Consider the following 16,387-nt stretch of genomic DNA (forward strand, 5'->3'; position numbering starts at 1 on the left):
AATGCTAATATAGCTATTCTCCTCTCTCTTGTCCTCCAACTCTCCTTCTTGTTCTCTGAATGTGTACACTGTGCAGTCAGTGCTCAGCAGTGTTTAGTAAGGTGCGTGCTAGCCACAGAGGGGAGCGTTGCCTACCGAACACGTACCAAGGCAGGTCACAGATCAGAGCTGATTAAAAAGATGCCACTACATCCGACGTCTTGATACATAAAACATTCAGCACTAAGACGAACAATACATTATGCCGGATGTTATTCAGAATGGTCACATCTTTTATATGGAATATTTATATCCCCAGAAAGACACTTAAGGATTTTCTCCCTCTCCCTCTCTCCCTCTCTCCCTCTCTCCCTCTCTCTCTCTCTCTCTCTCTCTCTCTCTCTCTCTCTCTCTCTCTCTCTCTCTCTCTCTCTCTCTCTCTCTCTCTCTCTCTCTCTCTCTCTCTCTCTCTCTCTCTCTCTCTCTCTCTCTCTCTCTCTCTCTCTCTCTCTCTCTCTCTCTCTCTCTCTCTCTCTCTCTCTCTCTCTCTCTCTCTTCATTCACTCTCAGACACTGTAAACAATTTAGATCAGCTTTAATATTGCAGCATCCATCAATGTAATTGTCTACATCATTTCCAATCCCTCATACATTTTTCTGTAAATATATATATTTATATACAGTACCAGTCAAAAGTTTGGACACACCTACTCATTCCAGGGTTTTTCTTTATTTGTCTGATTTTCTACATTGTAGAATAATAGTGAACTATGAAATAACACATATAGAATCATGTAGTAACTAAACAAGTGTTAAACAAATAAAAAAATATTTCATGTTTGAGATACTTCAAAGTAGCCACCCTTTGCCTTGATGACAGCTTTGCACACTCTTGGCATTCTCTCAACCAGCAACTCTTGAAGGAGTTCCCACAGATGCTGAGCACTTGTTTGCTGCTTTTCCTTCACTCTGCAGTCCAACTCATCCCAAACCATCTCAATTGGGTTGAAGTCAAGGGATTGTGGAGGCCAGGTCAGTGTAGAAAATTAAAAGAATTACAGAAAACCCGTGAATGAATAGGTGTGTCCAAACTTTTGACTGGTACTGCATATACATTTTACAGACACAGTATAATTTACATTTGTTATCTTATTAGTCCCACCCTTCAGCTCCATTCAACTCCTCCCATCTATCTCTTAACACCATTCATATTGGATGTCTATTCACCATATATTTTCAACTGTTCTATGATGCTTCCGAAAAGTTCTGAACCTTTCTATTCTCATAGTTTCTACAGATTGTAAATGTAAAAAAATTGCTAAAAGTATTATTATATTATTGATCGATTGACTATGGCTTTTCAAATCACCCAGTATTGCTATCTGCAGTCCACGTAAATGGTCAGTGATGCACTAACACACCGTTGGGAAGTCCAGGGTGGAGGCTTGTCCTTCTAGAAAGAATCCAGTAGTGAGTTGTTTTAATGTCATATGCACCAGTACAGTGAAATGCCTTTCCTGAGGCTCTAGCCCCAACAATGCTGTAATCAATAACAATGTAATACTACAAATAAAGTAAAAAACTATTCATATATATAAAAAAAGAACACGACAAACCGCCTGATATAAAGGTCCTGGATGGCACACCTTGTCCGCACCACCTTCTGTAGCGCCATGCGATCGAAGGCAGTGCTATTGCAATACCAAGCAGTGATGCAGCCAAGACGCTCTCAATGGTACAGCTGTAAAACTTTTTGAGGGTCCATGCCAAGTCTTTCAACCTCCTGAGGGGGAAGAGGTGCTGTCACCCCTTCACAACTGTGCATGTTGACCATTTTTAAGTTCTTAGTGATTTGAACACCAAAGAACTTGAAGTTCTCAACCTGCTCCACTGCAGCCCCGCCTCTTGTAGTCCACGATCAGCTCTTTTTGGTCTTACTGACATTGAGGGAGAGGTAGTGGTTCCGCCCCAATACTGCCAGGTCACTGACCTCCTCCTTGCAGGCTGTCTCCTCGTCGCCGGTGATCAGGCCTACCACCGTCGTTTTGTCAGCAAATGTAATGATGGTGTTGGAGTCATGCGTGGCCACGTAGTAGATGGTAAACAGGCAGCACAGGAGGGGACTAAGCACACACCCCTGTGGTGCCAGCATGTTGAGGGTCAGCGTGGTGGTGATGTTGCCTCACCATCTGGGGTCGGCCTGTCAGGAAGTCCAGGATCAAGTTGCAGAGGGAAGTGTTCATTCCCAGGTTCCGAAGCTTACTGATGAGCTTCGAGGGGACAATGGTGTTGAGCGCTGAGCAGTAGTCAATGAACAGCTTTCCCACATAGGTATTGGGTGAGGGCAGTGTGGAGTGCAATTGAGATTGCTTTGTCATGGATGTGTTGGGGCGGTATGCAAATTGGAGTGTGTCTCTGGGATGGTGGAGTTGATGTGTGTCATAACCAGCCTCTCAAAGCACTTCATGATTACAGATATGAGTGCTACAGCGTGGTAATAATTGTCTCACGAAGCATTAGAATTATTGGGAACAAGAATGATGGTGGTCATTTTGCTAATTTTGCTCATTGGATGACTTTGTACTTTTTGGGCTCCCGAGTGGCGCAGCGGTCTAAGGCACTGCATCTCATGCTAGAGGCGTCACTACAGACACAACCTGGATTCAAACCAGGGTATCACAACAGGCCGTGTTTGGGAGTCCCATAGGGCGGCACACAATTTTCCCACCATCGTCTGGGTTTGGCCGGTGTAGGCCATCATTGTAAATAAGAATTTGTTCTTAACTGACTTGACTAGTTAAATAAAAATAGTTGTTCCCATCCTCAGCCTTAGCCTCAGGGAGGTCTATGATAGCCCTGTGTGTGGTAGCCCTATCCTTTAGTTTGGCACCAACCTCAGTGTTAATCCAGAGCTTTTGACTGGGGAAGCAGCAAACCTCCACTGTCGGGACAACGTCACCGATGCATTTCCTAATGAAGCCGGTGACGGAGATGATTAGCTTGTCGATGTTATCAGCGGAGTCCCGAAAAATATTCCAGTTAGTGCCATCAAAGCAGTCCTGTAAGCGCAATCTCTGATTCTGGAGACAATTTCTCAATGTAGCGAGTCGTTGGAAATTCCTGTTTGAGCTTCTGCTTGTAAACAGGAAGCAAGAATATGGAGTCATGATCTGATTTGCCGAAAGGTGGACGAGGGACTAGACTTGTATGCTTGCTTGTGGGTAGAATAACAGTGGTCTAGCACTTTATTGCCCCTAGTAGCGAGGGAGACGTGTTGATGGAAGTTGGGCATCTTAATGATGCGGAATTAAAATCGGTGGCAAGCAGAAAAGCAGCTTCTAGATGTACGTTTTCTTGCTTGGTTATAGTCTCGTACAGTAAGTGCCACCAGGTAAGTTTTCTTAGAGGAATGAATACACTAGTCACATTAACAGCTGAAAACTCCATTGGGAGGTAAAAGGGTCGGCATTTGACCATAAGGTATTCCGAGATGGGTGAACAATGGGTTGACACTCAGCCAGGTCACCCATGATACAAGTCAGTATTTTACATCAATCCATGTCTGGCGACATTGGGAGATTATGTGGAAACCAGTCACAAGGGGCAACAGTGGCCAATGTTACCTTCAAGTAGGATTCAGCATTGTGGACAGGGATGGCAGATGGTCGTAAGCATCTGCCTCTGATTCCAAAGGTTGCAAGTTCAAATCAAGTGATAGAAAGTTATTTTTGAGATTTTTGTTTTAACACTAGCTCAAACATTAACCCTTACCTTATTAGGAGTAAATGCCTAACCTTACGATTTTGGAGTTAATGCCTAAACTTAACCTACAAAATTTGGAATGAATGCCTTAAACCTTAAAAACTTAGAAATTTGACATTTGCAACAACTTTGAAATTTGACGTTTGAGAAACATGGATGAACGTCTAATTCTGACGTGAGACAGTGAAAGCTAGTTGCGACACTTCCATGGCGCTCGAGTCAGCACACCAGTTGTTGATGAAGAGGCAAACCTCTCCCCCCCTCTCAATTTCCCCGACTAAACTGTCCTGTCAGCATGGTGAATGGAGAATCCATTGAGTTGGATAGCCATTGGGGGTATCTTGCCCGAGAGCCATGTTTCAGACAATAAGAAAATGTTGCAGTTTCAAGGGTCCCGTTGGTAGCAAATCAGCGATAGGTCATCCATCTTATTATCAAGTGACTGTGTATTGGCGGGAAGAGGTGGTCAGTTCTCCCTTTGCCTTAATCCCCCCTCTCTTGCCCCTGTAATGTCGGCTTTTCCTCTTGGGTAGCCCGAAAATTGGGTCGGAATTACAAAAAGAATCCAGGGCAGATGAGTCGATGTTGAAGCAAGTCGAAGTTGAAGTTGATGTTGAAGCAAGCAAGTCGATGTTGAAGTAAGTAACTGCCGATCTGATGTTCAAAAGTTCTTGTTAGTTGTAAGAAATGATAGCGGATGTGTTGAGATGGTGCAGAGTTCCTCTGACCTGTTGTCTCTCTGCACCCCTGCAATCTGTTGTGAACAAGGCAGTTAACCCACTGTTCCTAGGCCGTCATTGTAAATAAGAATTTGTTCTGAACTGACTTGCCTAGTTAAATAAAGGTTAAATAAAATAAAATAAAATATCCAACCGATGAACAAGCAGGAATACGGGTCTTTTACCCCACCTGATAGGGCCTGTGATTGGCTGACCACGTCAGCTGACTGAGTTCCCTGACAACCTGGTCCCTAACACAACAGAGGTGTGAAATAGTTGTCTTCACGGGTCCAAAACGTTGCACCCGTTCCGAAATGGACCTGGGGTTTTCCCACCCGGACACGACATGCATATATATATTTTTTAAATATTGAGACCCGTTCCGAACAGAACAGAGGACAACTAGAACCGTTCCGCATAGACCTGGTCGGATCCAGACCCGGTCCGATCCGATTCAAACTGAGTTAGGGAAGCAGCAGAACAGTCATTTTTTAAGCTACTTTATTAACCGGAGCTGATACAGCATGAGAGGCGTGAGAGATGCGGGGCTCTAGCAGGCGGGGGAGGAGCTATTCTGTGAGTGAGTGAGTGAGTGACATGGGGAGAATAGCGGGAGAGACAGCAACCAACCAACAAGCCAACACGCACTATATTAGCTGCCATAGCTAGGTAATTTATCATCCAATATGATTACATAGTACCTGTCCTGACTGCATCAAACCGGAAGCTAGGCTAACTGAGGCTGCAGTGCATGCTCTTTCTCATCCTAACAACAACTCCATTCAGTACATTAAGTAGCAGCCTACCTTTTGGCTCTTGGTCGTTTTAGCCTATCCTTCTCCTTTAACTTTAAATTTCATAATTTTAATTCCATTTTCTATTGATTAGAAATTTCCTACATTTTGCCACACATAGTGGCTCTATGACTGTAGCCTATTGTCACTTTGATGACTTATGATTGGCCAACAACAACAACAAGCTACAGGAGTAATGCTCCACTCTCGTGAGAAGCAAGAGCAGCAGCATAAATTAAACAATTTCTCTCTCTCTCTCTACTGCAGCAGTCCCATTCGGATCTGTACGGGTCCTTCTGGGCAAGTCAGTTAAAAAGACACATACCCGAGACCCGTGACAACCATATCAGATCAGACCTGTGACATGATTTATCGGATCGGGTCTAGGGTATTTGGGTAAAGGTGGATCCGTGAAGTCCTCTAGCGTGAAGTGGTCTCAGCCACTGGACAATGAAGTCAGTCTGAGGTCATTCTGAGGTCAGTCTGAGACAGCGGGTGGTAACCTACCTCAGTAGTAAAAGGCTCCAAAATGTGTCTCTTTCGTCCCAGAGCCAAGGAGAGGGTTTGAATGGTTAATGTCTGTGGGTTTAAATGATCAAAGTTAGAGGGTTTTGTACAGCTGCCCCTTCAAATGTATGTAGTGCATTTAAAAACACTTAAAGTCTTGTGTAAGGATGTGGCTTTGTATCCCCAGGTCTGACAGGAATACTATGCTCATGTTGGCCATGCTCACATGTTTTAAGAGCACATCTCCTCTACAGTCTACAGGGGTCTACAGGGGACTAAATTATTCTGACAATAGTTCTCTATGAGTACCTGAGTAGGTATGGTCTCTTTGTCGCTCTGTCCTCACTCTCTGTTGTCTATCTCTCTCTCTCTCTCTCACACACACACACACACACACACACACACACACACACACACACACACACACACACACACACACACACACACACACACACACACACACACACACACACACACACACACACTTCCTCTCTTCTCTCTGTATTGGAAGACTGGAAATATCACTAGATTTCATATTCTCCCAACGTCTGTTCCACCCTACTCTTCAAATCACAGTGCACTCAGCCTCTCTATCGTCTTCCTTCACAGAACCCCATGCTGCTCTTGGGCAATTCCACAGTAACATAATAACGCTTAGAATATTTTTTTTTACTTTCAAATGTATGCTGGATAAAAATCATGGATTTCAACGTTTCACAAACCATACAACTCTATGCACAAGGACTGCCTTTAAGAATTTTTACTGAACATTTTACAAAAAACAAGTTTACTAGAATAACTGTACAAATGCAAAGTTTGATAACAGCATTTTGGTAAAATATCCCTCAGTTTATGTGACCACGTTTTCCAAAAACTCTTAATTAAGAGTGTCTGCAGTGACTCAAAGATGTCTGCAGAAACAATGAGGTATCAGCTATGACATGACACTATGGCCATCTATTTTGAAGTGGATTTACACCCGGTAACAGAATTATGGTCAAAGAATTACATCATGGATCCCTGATCTGTACTACACAGAAATGCATAACATTGAATATGACTGTCATTCTCCTCATGGTGATGTATCCTGAATAGGTACACAAAGGTAGAAATATACAATATCCTCCTTTGAATATTTTGTGTATTTCTGAAAAATAAGGCTTTCATTTGACACCCAATTTGTTATTCTCCTATGAACTTTACATGAAGCGCATGGTTCCTTAAATATGGAAATGTCCTCTTACTGAATAATTTCATCCGTATCCTCTCTAATTGGATGATCTCTGATTCTCTACATTATAGGAATATTATCAGTGCCCAATCCAATTTTAAAACCAAAGCACAACGTATTGGATATGTTTTGATAAGTGTAATGACTGCAAAAAACCTTAAACAATAACAACATTACCAAAAACAAACACCAGAGCGTTCCCAGCATGACGTGCGATTCAATTTAGCTCAAAAGCCAAGTTCATGGTAGGGAGCGAAAAAAGGGGCAAATTAGTGCCATGTTCAATATCAATGGGATTGCATATTGAGAGTGCATTAATCAGATGTAATGGCAATCGGTGCCTTTTGTAGTGCACAATAAAGGAACAGTTTAATGGGCTAAATGATCTGAACACAGTTTTTCCACTGACAAGATCATACTGCAAGCATATGTTGCATGTAGGCATAAAGGAAACTGCAAGCATATGTTACGGGCACTTCCAATGTATTCATCAGGTTGTTGAAATGATGAACATGGTTCAAAATGTGTTAACTTAAGTGTAAAACATTTCCAAAAAGGCAAATGAGGAGTCAGCCATATGTTGATGAGGACAGGGAAGACAAGGAAACAAAACAAAGGCTTATTCTAGAATGGGTGGTTCAAGACCTGAATGTTGATTGGCTGACAGCGGCTCATTCTAGAATGCATGAGGTGTCTGCACAGAGGAGCAGCGCTGATGTTAACTTCTTCATACTTCTGTGAGCATGAGTGACTGAGTGAATAAGTGAGTCTGTGTCAGTAGCTGACTTCTTAAGGACAAAGACCAACTAGACATCGACTAGTACATCATGAGTCACTTCCCTCAGAGGTTTGTGAGTGTCTCTGGGAAGAGTGGACGAGTGGGACGAGTGACAGATCGTATTATTACAGTAGCCCATTTTCTCTCTAGCGATCCTAAACCTTGATTAAATTGTCAGAATACCAGTGTATATGCTGCCTTCAGGAGCTCTGCAATGGCTGCATCCCCTCTCTGAATGAACGAATAATGGTAGATTAATGCTCCTGGGGTGATAGACTCTTTGTTTTGCATTTAAAGCCGCAAATAATCAAGATTATTGACAAAGGACTTAAAATACCAGTGAGTGATGATCAATATGGTCCCACTCTCCTTGAGCACTTAATAAAAAAAAGTCTCATTTATTTTGTAAATCCAGGCTTATCTCCTATCCATATAAACCTGGTCCCAGTCCAAACATATGTATGTTAATAAGCTCTGTACACTTTTAAAGTGTATGGATGAAACATTGTGCAGAACGTTGATTTTGCAATAGGGCATTTCCATCGAAAAGGCCAAATGAGCACCAATATGACATTCATAGGAGCACATCAAACGGGGTGTCAAATGAAAGCTAAGACTCTATATTTTTGGGAAATCAGAGGTTGGGCCCCGCAGATAGCATATGAACATGTCATAAAACACCTTTTTTATGACAGGAAATGAGCTCTAAAACAGCAACATGTTCTCTCAGCTTCAAGTCAAAATGTGTAAAATGGCATGAGATTAGCTATAAAACGGCAGATTTTTCACTATGCCCCATGGCATTTGTTTTTTTATATAATCCCTCAACATAAATGAATCTCTCCCTGTCTCAGAGTGGATGGATAGAAAGGAATGAGAGAGAGAGAGAGAGAGAGGAGGGGAGGCATTGGAGTGGGAAGACCTCTGACTCTGGTTAGTCAGTTAGTCATCGACACCCAGGACAGCCGCTCCGCTAGCGTACATACTGACAGGCTGTTAGAGAAGGCTGTCTTCATCCAGTGGCCACTGACTACACATTTTTTTATGGTTGTCATTATATTGTTATAGTGTATTGGTTAAGGTCATTTCCATGTAAAAGGACACATGAGCACCAACATGTGAAGTTTATAGACCATGTCAAATTGGGTGTCAAATGAAAGCTAAAAGCCTATTTTTTTTAAATGTTCTATTAAGGCATGTATACATTTTTCAACCTACCATTTTGGAATAAGCAAAGGCTTTGGTTTCTGGTCAAACAGATGTTAAAGGGATCTTAGAAAACATCTACCAATAAAAGTCTTAAAAGGGATATAAAGGTATATATTTTTAATGAATTATTAAGTGACTAAAACTCAAAATTCCATTACCACCATCGGTCACAAAATATCTGAAATATTGGTTATTGAAATAACGGAATTTCTGCAATTGAATTGGCTACAATGGGAAATCATAGTAGTCACAAACCCCAATTGGGTTCACAAGTTTGGACAGCACAGTAGAGTACAGTAAAGGAAAGTATAGTATAGTTCTGTGCACAGTAGGGCACAGTAGAGCACACTAGAGTTGAGTACACTATAAAGTACTGTATTGTACTCTAATGTACTGTACTACACTCTATGTTACTGAACTCTGCTGTTCTCTACTCTACTGAACTCTACTGTGCTGTACTCTAGTGTACTGTTCTCTACTCTACTGAACTCTACTGTGCTGTACTCTAGTGTACTGTTCTCTACTCTACTGAACTCTACTGTGCTGTACTCTAGTGTACTGTTCTCTACTCTACTGAACTTTACTTTGATGTCCACACTCGTGAAACATGGACATCTATGATTGGTTCAGATTTTTCCCTGTCCGGACCAACCAAATGTTGGTCTTGTTTGGGGACAGAGCTCATTAAAACAATAGCCGGTGTGTAGATTAATACCTACACATGCAAAGGAGGATATTGTATATTTCTACCTTTGTGTACCTATGCAGGATACATCACCATGAAGAGAATGGCATTCATGTCCATAATTATGCATTTCTGTGTAGTAGCAATCAGGAGCCCATGATGAAATTCCGTTAACATGGAATTGCCCTTACACTCAATAGTTTTTCACAAAAGCATAATCCCATCATCCAGTTCTCTAGTGGTTTTAGAAACATGCAGTGGCTTAGTAGAGAGCACCTGCACACGCACACAAACACACAGTGACACACACAATAAAGCAGTGCTGTGTAAAGCAGCATGCATGCCTGTAAATGGAGGAGCTCAACCAATTTCATGGTTGTAAAAGACGAGCCTAACACTCATGTAATCTCTTTACCTCCCAGTAGGCCTAATCAGTCTTAATGCTTCCCCTACCTAGAGTTTCTAATATTTAGAATGGCATTAAAAAAAAATAAAAAAAATACCCACTTCCACTTCTATAAGAAACAAGATGACTATATTCTGCATGGAAACAGATAATTCACTGTAATTTTAATTTACCAGTTAAAAAACAGTAACCTCCCTTACTATCAACATTAGTTGAATAAGGGGACATCCCTGTCCTCTCCCCAGTGATATGTCTCTATGCAGGGCCAACAGAGGGACAGTGGTGATCGAACAGCCTTAATAGACATTAGCATAGCGTAGCTCCCTTATACCCTAGTGTCAAGTTAATAAATATCGGACCAAGGCACAGCGGATGTTGAGTTCCACATAATTTAATCATAAAGTGAAACTTAGCAAAGACAAAAACAGATAAACTATCAACGAACCGTGGCTACAGAGATGCTACATGCACTAACTCAAAACAATATCCCATAAAACACAGGTGGAAAAAGCTACCAAAATATGATCCCCAATTAGAGACAACGATTACCAGCTGCCTCTAATTGGGAATCATGCAAAATCACCAACATAGAAAAACAAACCTAGAACCCCACATAGAAATAATAAACTAGACTAACCCCCCAGTCACGCCCTGACCTACTCCACCATAGAAAATAAGGACTCTCTATGGTCAGGACGTGACACCTGGAGGAAGTGGAATAGATTAATCCTGCTCGCTTGTCAAACTGTTTCTGGTTAAACAGTTTAATGCTGAGTTAAGCTCTTCTTCCAAATGGTCCACCTACTGGTTTTAACCGCTGGTTATGTAACCATCGCCAGAACCTTCTCCTCCACTGTTTTAAAATAGAAATAGTTGCTCAGTTGACGATAGAAGGATGACAAGATTGGTTGGTTTGTGTCCTCCCGAGAAGGCAGCTCCAAGATGCAGAAAATAAAGACCTCTTAGCAACTGACAATATTGATATTTACAATGATGAAGAAGATAACACTGTTTGTTATACTACCACTGCCTCTTATTATTATTCATTTCAGGATCAATATTCTTATTAGTAGAATTCCTAGTAGCCTATTAGATGTAGTAGTCAGCAGTCCTACTATAGTAGTAATAGCAGCATTATCATCATCATTATCAACGTTAGATTCCTTGTTACTAGGAAGCCTTTCTGAGACTTTATTATTTTGTGTGAAAGACAATGCGAGCATGTTGAAAAGAGTCATGTGATATGTTTCCTTTCCAGTTTCCCTGTCACTGAGAACTCCATTAAAAACCATTGTTTATAATCCCATGGGCTGAAAATGACTCGGTTCAAAAAAAATAATTGGATTTCAACAATATTGAATTGCTAATAGCTATCTATTTGTACAGGCTTTTCAGTTTCAGCAATCCCACTTTTTCACAGCTTCCTCACAAATTTTGAGTTCACTAATTCTGGCATTATGCTAAAAGGCCTCTCTATTTCTAATATGCCTTGCTGGTTAATCAAGGGGATGAAAGAATAGAGGGAGAGAGGGATAGAATGAGAATAGAAGGAATAGAGGGAGAGAGGGATAGAGAGAGAATAGGAGGAATAGAGGGAGAGAGGGATAGAATGAGAATAGAAGGAATAGAGGGAGAGAGGGATAGAGAGAGAATAGGAGGAATAGAGGGAGAGAGGGATAGAGAGAGAATAGGAGGAATAGAGGGAGAGAGGGATAGAGAGAGAATAGGAGGAATAGAGGGAGAGAGGGATAGAGAGAGAATAGGAGGAATAGAGGGAGAGAGGGATAGAGAGAGAATAGGAGGAATAGAGGGAGAGAGGGATAGAGAGAGAATAGGAGGAATAGAGGGAGAGAGGGATAGAGAGAGAATAGGAGGAATAGAGGGAGAGAGGGATAGAGAGAGAATAGGAGGAATAGAGGGAGAGAGGGATAGAGAGAGAATAGGAGGAATAGAGGGAGAGAGGGATAGAGAGAGAATAGGAGGAATAGAGGGAGAGAGGGATAGAGAGAGAATAGGAGGAATAGAGGGAGAGAGGGATAGAATGAGAATAGAAGGAATAGAGGGAGAGAGGGATAGAGAGAGAATAGGAGGAATAGAGGGAGAGAGGGATAGAATGAGAATAGAAGGAATAGAGGGAGAGAGGGATAGAGAGAGAATAGGAGGAATAGAGGGAGAGAGGGATAGAGAGAGAATAGGAGGAATAGAGGGAGAGAGGGATAGAGAGAGAATAGGAGGAATAGAGGGAGAGAGGGATAGAGAGAGAATAGGAGGAATAGAGGGAGAGAGGGATAGAGAGAGAATAGGAGGAATAGAGGGAGAGAGGGATAGAGAGAGAATAGGAGGAATAGAGGGAGAGAGGGATAGAGAGAGAATAGGAGGAATAGAGGGAGAGAGGGATAGAGAGAGAATAGGAGGAAAAGAGGGAGAGAGGGATAGAGAGAGAATAGGAGGAATAGAGGGAGAGAGGGATAGAGAGAGAATAGGAGGAATAGAGGGAGAGAGGGATAGAGAGAGAATAGGAGGAATAGAGGGAGAGAGGGATAGAGAGAGAATAGGAGGAATAGAGGGAGAGAGGGATAGAGAGAGAATAGGAGGAATAGAGGGAGAGAGGGATAGAGAGAGAATAGGAGGAATAGAGGGAGAGAGGGATAGAGAGAGAATAGGAGGAATAGAGGGAGAGAGGGATAGAGAGAGAATAGGAGGAATAGAGGGAGAGAGGGATAGAGAGAGAATAGGAGGAATAGAGGGAGAGAGGGATAGAGAGAGAATAGGAGGAATAGAGGGAGAGAGGGATAGAGAGAGAATAGGAGGAATAGAGGGAGAGAGGGATAGAGAGAGAATAGGAGGAATAGAGGGAGAGAGGGATAGAGAGAGAATAGGAGGAATAGAGGGAGAGAGGGATAGAGAGAGAATAGGAGGAATAGAGGGAGAGAGGGATAGAGAGAGAATAGGAGGAATAGAGGGAGAGAGGGATAGAGAGAGAATAGGAGGAATAGAGGGAGAGAGGGATAGAGAGAGAATAGGAGGAATAGAGGGAGAGAGGGATAGAGAGAGAATAGGAGGAATAGAGGGAGAGAGGGATAGAGAGAGAATAGGAGGAATAGAGGGAGAGAGGGATAGAGAGAGAATAGGAGGAATAGAGGGAGAGAGGGATAGAGAGAGAATAGGAGGAATAGAGGGAGAGAGGGATAGAGAGAGAATAGAAGGAATAGAGGGAGAGAGGGATAGAGAGAGAATAGGAGGAATAGAGGGAGAGAGGGATAGAGAGAGAATAGGAGGAATAGAGGGAGAGAGGGATAGAGAGAGAATAGGAGGAATAGAGGGAGAGAGGGATAGAGAGAGAATAGGAGGAATAGAGGGAGAGAGGGATAGAGAGAGAATAGGAGGAATAGAGGGAGAGAGGGATAGAGAGAGAATAGGAGGAATAGAGGGAGAGAGGGATAGAGAGAGAATAGGAGGAATAGAGGGAGAGAGGGATAGAGAGAGAATAGGAGGAATAGAGGGAGAGAGGGATAGAGAGAGAATAGGAGGAATAGAGGGAGAGAGGGATAGAGAGAGAATAGGAGGAATAGAGGGAGAGAGGGATAGAGAGAGAATAGGAGGAATAGAGGGAGAGAGGGATAGAGAGAGAATAGGAGGAATAGAGGGAGAGAGGGATAGAGAGAGAATAGGAGGAATAGAGGGAGAGAGGGATAGAGAGAGAATAGGAGGAATAGAGGGAGAGAGGGATAGAGAGAGAATAGGAGGAATAGAGGGAGAGAGGGATAGAGAGAGAATAGGAGGAATAGAGGGAGAGAGGGATAGAGAGAGAATAGGAGGAATAGAGGGAGAGAGGGATAGAGAGAGAATAGGAGGAATAGAGGGAGAGAGGGATAGAGAGAGAATAGGAGGAATAGAGGGAGAGAGGGATAGAGAGAGAATAGGAGGAATAGAGGGAGAGAGGGATAGAGAGAGAATAGGAGGAATAGAGGGAGAGAGGGATAGAGAGAGAATAGGAGGAATAGAGGGAGAGAGGGATAGAGAGAGAATAGGAGGAATAGAGGGAGAGAGGGATAGAGAGAGAATAGGAGGAATAGAGGGAGAGAGGGATAGAGAGAGAATAGGAGGAATAGAGGGAGAGAGGGATAGAGAGAGAATAGGAGGAATAGAGGGAGAGAGGGATAGAGAGAGAATAGGAGGAATAGAGGGAGAGAGGGATAGAGAGAGAATAGGAGGAATAGAGGGAGAGAGGAAGAGGAGGTCCTATTTTATCATCTTTGCAGTTGGTGTCACAGAGCAGTTAGGGTGCTTTACGTTGCTTATAGGATTTAAATTTACCATCAAGAACTATTAAATAATCATTATAAAATGTAGTAGAAACATGAAATATGTTATAGGTTGGATAGGAATATAAACTCCAAACAGTGTACATTAATCTTTATGTGCAGTGGCTGTTGTGGGATGTGGTTGGTTATATTCTGCCTAGGTTATCCATTGGTTTTTATTATTAAGAAAATGTCACACCTTACACTGTAATTTTTGAAGGCTCTCGTTGGCAATGCCTGATATTGGAGTGATACTATTTTTACACAACAATTGTTTTATTTTGTGAGCAGGGGAGAAGCATTGTTAAATGCTTTATAAGTGTGTGGGAGAGAGGTAATGACAAGCTACCCATCTGCAGCTTGTGAAGACAGCAAGATGACTGGCCCAAAGCAGCTTTAATCATTGTTTTCCTTTTTGATTGTACGCTGACTGAGGTCATATTATATTCATCATGCCATACTTTGATGGATGGCTGAATCCTCCTCCCATTTCCTCTACCCTTATTCCCTTTCTGAAACGTCATCTTCTATTCCAAAAGGAAATGTGATGACAATTAACATTGGCAAGTACCGAGTAGAAACTCTGGCCTCTAAATTGAAATTAAACACAGTCAAATAAGGATTCACGCAATTCATAATGAAAAAAGGCACATTTGCCCTGTGCTGATTATAAGGACCAGGTGTGAATATCTTCTCCTTCTTCTGACGCTTGGTGAGGGTCACTGTTAACAAAAGGTTACGCTATTGGACAGCTGCGTGTCACCACCAAGATTACAGCCTATTAAATGGGCTCATCAGCCGAGGTCAGGGATGTCACCTTACAAACGTGCTGTAATTAAGAAGAAGTGATAATGTCCCTTTCCGACCAACTGACTGCTTAATTTTTCACATTCATCCTTCTTGTAATGTTGACAGTTATTGAAAACATTACATTTCTTTGTGTATTACAAAATATTGTAAGAATTGCAATCACGCAAATATGTGTTTTAACTTCTTATGGCTGCAGGGGCAGTATTGAGTAGTTTGGATGAAAGGTGCCCAGAGTAAATGGCCTGCTCATCAGTCCCAGTTACTAATATTATTATTATTGGATAGTATTGGATAGAAAAGACTCTGAAGTTTCTAAAATTGTTTGAATTATGTCTGTGAGTATAACAGAACTCATATGGCAGGCAAAAACTCGAGAAAAAATCCAAACAGGAAGTGGAAATTCTGAGGCTGGTCGATGTTAAACTTATCGTCTATTCAATTCCCTGTAATATATGGATCTGTTTGCACTTCCTACGCCTTCCACTAGATGTCAACAGTCGGTAGAACGTTGAATGAAGTTTATACTGTGTTGTGGGGCCAGATAAGAGGGGAATGAGTCACTGGTCTGGCAGATTGCCAGTTCCTGGTCACGCACATTCCTCATGATATCGCCTTGCGTTCCATAACTTCTACAGATAGAAGGAAGGCTCCGGTTGGAACGTTATTGGATATATATGATAATCAATCTTCAGGATGTTGTTATCTACCTTTAGTTTGACCAGTTTATTCGACTTGTAATATAACTTTTTGAAGTTTTCGTCCGACGTTTGCCTGCATCTGTGCGAGCGTTTGGACACGTGTACCACACATGCAAGCAAAAGTAGCTACTTTGACATAAGTAATGGACATTATCGAACAAAACAACGATTTATTGTGGAACTAGGATTCCTGGGAGTGCATTCTGATAAAGATCATCAAAGGTAAGGGAATATTTATCATGTAATTTCTGGTTTCTGTTGACTCCAACATGGCGGCTAATTAGGCTATTGTTCTGAGCTCCGTCTCAGATTATTGCATGTTTTGCTTTTTCCGTAAAGTTATTTTGAAATCTGACACAGCGGTTGCATTAAGGAGAGGTATATCTCTAATTCCATGTGAAAACTTGTATTATCATCTACATTTATGATGAGTATTTCTGTTGAAACGATGTGGCTATGCAAAATCACTTGATGTTAACATGAAGTCCTATGAGTGTCATCTGAT

The sequence above is a fragment of the Salvelinus fontinalis genome, chromosome 27, assembly GCF_029448725.1.
Source record: "Salvelinus fontinalis isolate EN_2023a chromosome 27, ASM2944872v1, whole genome shotgun sequence".
In the NCBI taxonomy this organism is placed as follows: Eukaryota; Metazoa; Chordata; class Actinopteri; order Salmoniformes; family Salmonidae; genus Salvelinus; species Salvelinus fontinalis.